Below are 6,463 nucleotides of genomic sequence, written 5' to 3'. Positions count from 1 at the left end.
ATTTCTTTGCCTTCCAATCAAACTGACCTTATTAATCCCACATGTTCGTACTGGCCAGGTTGGCACAATAAATCTACCTATCACAATCTCCCTTGACTTCTAGCTTAGAATTCTTCCTTTAAGAATCTGGGGGTTCCAGTTTCTTCTCATGGAGCTTTCCACAGCTCTTCATATGACTGCCATAGGCAGAAGTTTATGACAACTTCATTTACCTCTTTCTTCCCCTCATGTAGTCCTCATCACATAGACCAGATACAGCTGTTAATGGTACATGATCCACTATTGGCAACGGTGCTGCTACTTTGCAAATATAGCCCCTTTTTTCCAGACAATGCCTTTCATCATTAGTATTTATTAGGTGTGTGAATCTAATACTCCAAGACACATACATGAAACTCTCCGGGTGATTCTATGAAACCCTCTCTCACTAAACTATGAATCAGAGAAAATGCCCTTATCCCTCTCCTATGGGGAAAATGGGGGTCCCACCACAAACATCTGTCTCCACACATTCTCTTCACACCTCCAACAATCCCTCTTGGCTTCCTTGATTTCTTTTAAAGGCTATAGGAGTCTGAAAATGGTATACCAATAAATAGACAAAATTAATATTGTTTCTGGGTTGTAGAACTAGTTCCTAATCACTCCATTTGTAGATCTAGCTTACTGCTTGTGTACCTCACTTTAGAAATGAAAATAATTGGCACCGTTGTCTTGAATTCTGGGCCAAACTTAGGCAAAAGGAACTAATTTTGACATTATATATGCTTATATTTGGTTTTACAAAACTAATGTGTTTCTGATACTTCTATATTATCCCATAGAAGTTGGGATCACATCTATTCTTTTTCTGATTATCAGAGGCAGTTAATGAATATTTATTCAATGAATGAAAAATACTAAGAAATGGACAAAACTCCACAATTCTCACAAACTCAGAAACTGTAATAATTTTGTATATTTAGTGGAATGACATTTTTAGACTCCTCCAGAATATCCCTGTGTATTTCACATCTGCATATATCTGAATTATATATATCTGGGTAGCTGTGTTGCAATCATTGCAGGTACTTAAGTCCAAGATTCACTAGAAAAATATGCACTGAATATAATCTTGGGGAGCTCAGAGGCACAGTCCACACAGATTGCCCTCACTTCCAACACCAACGGCAAGCTTGTGGGATCTGAAAACCACCCTCAGTTTCCATAGGTCACTAGACTTCATGAAACGCACCTCAAATTGAGTTCCACGGTTATAGTTAATCACACGGAAGGGCTACAGATTAAAATTAGACAAGGGGAGACATGCATAGGTCAGGGTCTAGGAACAAACAAAATGCAGTGCTTCCAATTATCCCCTCTAAGGGAGTCATGGACAGGCTTACATTCCGAGTATTTTTTGGTGTAGGACAACACACAGAGTATTACCAACCAGGAAAGCTCATCTGAGCCTCAGTGCCCAGAATTTTTACTGGGGCTTGATCAGATACGGCCACACTGACTGAACTTTAGTCTCCACCCTCTCTGTATTTCATGTGGATACGACAGAGGCCAACGTCCCCGCCCTCAATCATATTCTTAAGCTATGATCAGGCAGGACATTCCAAGGACCTAGAAATTACCTCCCAGAGGCCTAAGGAAAGCCTAGCTTTTTCTTTGGCTAAGGTTAATACTACACTACACAAATCAGAAGTAAAACATTTAGCAAACATTTTCATTCTAGTCAACATATATTTGGTGAAAATCTTCCAATCAAGTGCTGTACTAGGTAGTGATATGCAATGATAAAAAAACAAACTGAGGAATTACTGAGACCTGAGTGAATGTGGAACATGATAGCAGGACAAGTGGAAAGTAAAAGGAAATAGAGGAGAGAACTAGGAGGCAAAGGACATTTATAGAGGTCTAAATACCGGAATGTACATATGTAAATATATTTATATATAATGATAGGGAAATAGATCTATTACATATATTTATATGCTAAGTATTAAAGTAGCAGATGGACATTGGACCTCTACTCAAGTACTCCCTCAACACAAGAACACTTTGTTCTATTAAATTGGCATTCCATGATGCTCACTTTCCCGACAGGATCACTGAAGACAAAGCGGGTGCATAAACAAATGTTGTGAAGAAAGCTGATGGTTGCTGGCTATCAAAAGATATAGCATCTGGGGTCTTAAATGCTTGAAGATAAACAAGCAGCCATCTAGCTTAGAAGCAACAAAGTCCACATGGAAGAAGCAAACCAGCTTGTGTGATCATGAGGTGTTGATGAGATCAGGTATCAGTCATCAAAGAACAACATCATATCAATGTGAATGTGGGGAGTGTGGATGGAGACCCAAAGCCCCTCTGTGGACAATTGAACATCCCTTTATAGAAGGGTCACAAGAAAGAGAAGAGCCAGTCAGGGTACAGTTTAGCACTGATGAAACATACAACTTTCCTCTAGTTCTTAAATGCTTCTCCTTTTCCCCCACTACCATAACCCCAATTCTACCTTACAAACCCAGCTAGACCAGAGGATGTACACTTGTACAGATAAGAACTGGAAACACAGAGAATCCAGGACAGATAAAGCCCTCAGGACCAATAATGAGAGTAGCAATACCAGGAAGGGAAGGTGAAGGTAGGGGTAGAAAGGGGGAACCAATCACAATGACCTACATATAATCACCTCCTAGGGGGATGGACAACAGAAAAGTGGGCAGAGGGAGACATTGGTCAGTGTAAGACATAAAAAAAATTTTGATTATCAAGGGTTTATGAGGGTGGGAAGGTGGGGGAGGGAGGGGAAAAATGAGGAGCTGATATCAAGCACTTGGGTAGAAAGAAAATGTTTTGAAAATGCTGATGGCAACATATGTACAAATGTGCTTGACACAATGGATGGATGGATGGATTGTGATAAGAGCTGTACAAGCCCCCAATAAAATGATTTTTTTTTTTGAAGTCGCACAAAGGCTCAATTTCAATGCTTTATTCACTGTAGTGTTGTCTGTTTCTAGGCAGTTACAAGGATCACCAGTGCTCAATTAATGTATTATCATGGTGAACACACACCAGGGACAGAGATCAAGCCCAACATACAGCCAGCCCCCCACCAGAGCTACAATTCACATCACTGACCACAGAGGGACAGCAGGTGATCAGGAGCTGAAGGAGGACAGGACAAATGTAGGAAGGGGGGTCTTTCCCTCAGAGCTTGGAGCCTTCTCTGTAGCCCACGCCAGCAAGTCTGGGGAGAAAAGGCTGACACTTTTTAATATTTAAACTTTTGGGGCACTTCCCAGGCGAAGTCTTCCCTACCAAAGTGGCCATAGGCTGCAGTCCTCTGATAAATTGGCTTCTTCAGATCCAGATCCCTGACAATGACTTCAGGGCGGAGGTCAAAATTCTTCTTCACACTATCTACTAGCTCTTGCTCACTCTTCTCAGAGGTGCCGTAATGGAAAATGGAAATTGATAATGGGTGAGAAACTCCAATAGCGTCATTGACCTGCACAAGCACCCTTCTGCATAGATCTCTTTCAATGAGGGATTTTGCCACCCAACGGGCAGCATAAGCAGCTGAGCGGTCCACCTTGGTACAATCCTTTCCTGAAAAGGCACCTCCTCCGTGAGCTCCCCAGCCTCCATAAGTGTCCAAAATGATCTTCCGGCCACTCAAACCAGTACTACACTAGCCTGAGGGCCCCCAATTACAAATCTGCCACTAGGCTGTAGGTGGTAGATTATATCCTCATCAAAATACATTGCAGGAACAACGACTTTAATGACTTTCTCCTTCAGGGCCTCCCTCATCTCATCCAGAGAAACATCTTTGTCATGCTGAACAGATATAACAATTTTGTGGATTCTGATGGGCAGCACAGCACCTCAGAATCTAGGCGTAACCAAGGTAAGGTGCCATTGTGACGTAGTTCAGCAAGTTTGGCATTGAGCTGGTGGGCTAAGACAAGGGTTAAAGGCATACATTCTTCAGTTTCGTCAGTGGCATAACCAAACACCATGCCCTGGTAGCCTCCTGCACCAACCTCCTTCTGATCCAGGTCAAGGTGACCCCCTTGAGCAATATCTGGTGACTGTTGTTCCAAAGCCACCTGAATAGCACAAGTCTTGTAGTCAAATCCTTTGGAAGAATCATCATAGCCAATGTGCTTGATGGTATCACGAACTACTTTCTGGTAGTCAATGGCAGCTCTGGATGTAATTTTCCCAGCAAGAATAACAAGTCCAGTGTTAATAATAACAGTTTCACAAGCCACTTTGGCATCAGGGTCCTGCTGAAGGTGGGCATCAAGAACAGCATCACTGATCTGGTCACAAATCTTATCTGGGTGTCCTTCCCCCACGGACTCCGAGGTGAACAGGAAAGTGTCCTCCTTGTAGGGTCTGGAGACCTGCGCGCTCATGGTGATGAGTGAATGTGGAGCTAAAGGAGAAGGGCTGCAGCGAGGCGGAGGGGGGGGACCAGATACCACTCAAAATGATTTTTTAAAGAAGCCTTTTTGAATAAAATCCAACTGAAATGATATTCCAAAAAACCCCATCAAGGTCTATTCTTCTTAGAGCTTAGGGAACTAATAAAGGAAGCAGATTAAAAAATATTTACTACATAATTTCATTGTAGTGTAAATACAGTGAGGTTTATCATGATACTGTCTATACTTGTTAAGGGGATTGATTATTGGCTGCATTTGGTGCCCACACTATTTCTATAAGGGCTTCCTTAAATAACAGATGTGTGTGGTGACTGAGGTAATTTGATAGATCCACTCTATAAAAGGGTTTACCAAGACCAGGCAATTTGAGTAAATGGACGAGGGTACCACCAGCAATGCTTCTGTGGCACTTCTTTTCTGTATTCTCATGTCTAATTAGCAACTTCTCCAGATCACTCACTGTGGATACAATGGAATCTTTGTAACAGCGAGTCTTTCAGCGCATGGGTGCACACAGTATATGCAATCATTATTCTCTGATGGAGTTACAGAGCATTCTTCATTTCTCTCTCCATCCCTCTCCCTTTGTGTCCCTTTCTCCTTGCTGGTCTCCTGCCTTCTCTCTCTCTCCTGTTCATGTCAGTTGAAAACAAAACCAAATCCAACACCTTTGTGTACGTATTTTATGTACTCTTGCTTTTATTTCTATAGGACAGATCTCCCCAACACAAAATTTCTGGTTTAAAGAAGTGTACATACATGATATACATACATGAATACATCTATTGTTGTTAGGGGCCGTCAAGTTGGCTCTGGTCCTATGTATAAGAAAATGAAACACTGCCTGGTCCACTGTCATCCTCAAAATTATTGTTACGAAGAACGAGCCCATTGTTGCGGCCAGTGTGTCAGTTTGTGCAGTGCAATACGTCGTTTGATTTCTCGATTGCTGCTTTCATGCATATTGATTGTGGACCCAAGCAAAATGAGATCCTTGACAACTTTACTCTTTTCTCCATCTATCATGATTTTATCCATTGGTCCAGTTGGAAGTATTTTTGTTTTCTTTTCAATGAGTCGTAATCTGTATTGAAGGTCGAAGTCTTCGATCTTCCTCAGCAAGTGCTTCAAGTCCACTTCACTTTCAGCAAGCAAGTTCGTGTCGTCTGCCCCTGGCAGGTTGTTAACAAGCCTCTCTCCAATCCTCATGCTTCCTTCTTGTTCATGTAGTCCAGCTTCTTGGATTCTTTTCTCCTCTTGCTGTTGTTAGGTCCTCAAAGTGACATCTTGCTCGTCAACACTTTAAAGAGGTCTTGTGCAGCAGATTTGCCCAACGCGATGCATCATTTGATTTGATTTCGTAATTGCTGGTTCCATGAATATTCACTGTGGATCCAAGCGAAATAAAATCAGTGACAGCTTCAATGTTTTCTCCATTTAACATGACTTTGTTTATTGGCCCAGTTGTGGGGATTTTTGTTTTCTTTACATTGAGTTGTAATCCATACTGAAGGCTGTAGTCTGATTTTCATCAACAGGTGCTTCAGGTCCATTATGCTTTCAGCAGGCAAGGTTATGTCACAGATTATTAATGACCCTTCCTCCAATCCTGATACCACATTCTTCTTCATATAATTCAGCTTCTTAGATAATTTGCTCAACATACAGATTAAATTAGCTTGGTGAAAGGATACAACCCTGATGCATACTTTTCCTGATCTTAAAACACCCAGGATTTTTTTTGGTTCTGTTTGAACAACTGCTTCTATGTCCATGTACAGGTTGTATATGAGAACATTGAAGTGTTCTGAAATGGCCATTCTCCTTAATGTTTTCCATAGTTTGTTATGATGCACACATTTTAAGGCCTTGTATAGTCAACAAAACACAAATAAATGTCTTTCTGGTATTCTCTGCCTTCAGCCAAGATCCATCTGACATCAGCGATGTTATCACTTCAAGCACATGTGAAAGCTGGATATTGAATGAAGAAGACTGAAGAAGAGTTGATG

At 41.5% G+C, this 6,463-nt stretch overlaps 1 pseudogene; it reads right to left on the bottom strand.

Annotated features, from left to right (window-relative positions):
* Positions 1-3,268: 3,268 nt before the first annotated feature.
* On the bottom strand, positions 3,269-4,421 carry LOC101650403 (annotated as a pseudogene).
* Positions 4,422-6,463: the final 2,042 nt, after the last annotated feature.

The sequence above is a fragment of the Echinops telfairi genome, unplaced genomic scaffold (genome assembly GCF_000313985.2).
Source record: "Echinops telfairi isolate 266 unplaced genomic scaffold, ASM31398v2 ScPeMD7_18;HRSCAF=68, whole genome shotgun sequence".
Classification (NCBI taxonomy): domain Eukaryota; kingdom Metazoa; phylum Chordata; class Mammalia; order Afrosoricida; family Tenrecidae; genus Echinops; species Echinops telfairi.
This window is presented reverse-complemented; position numbering and strand designations above follow the sequence as displayed.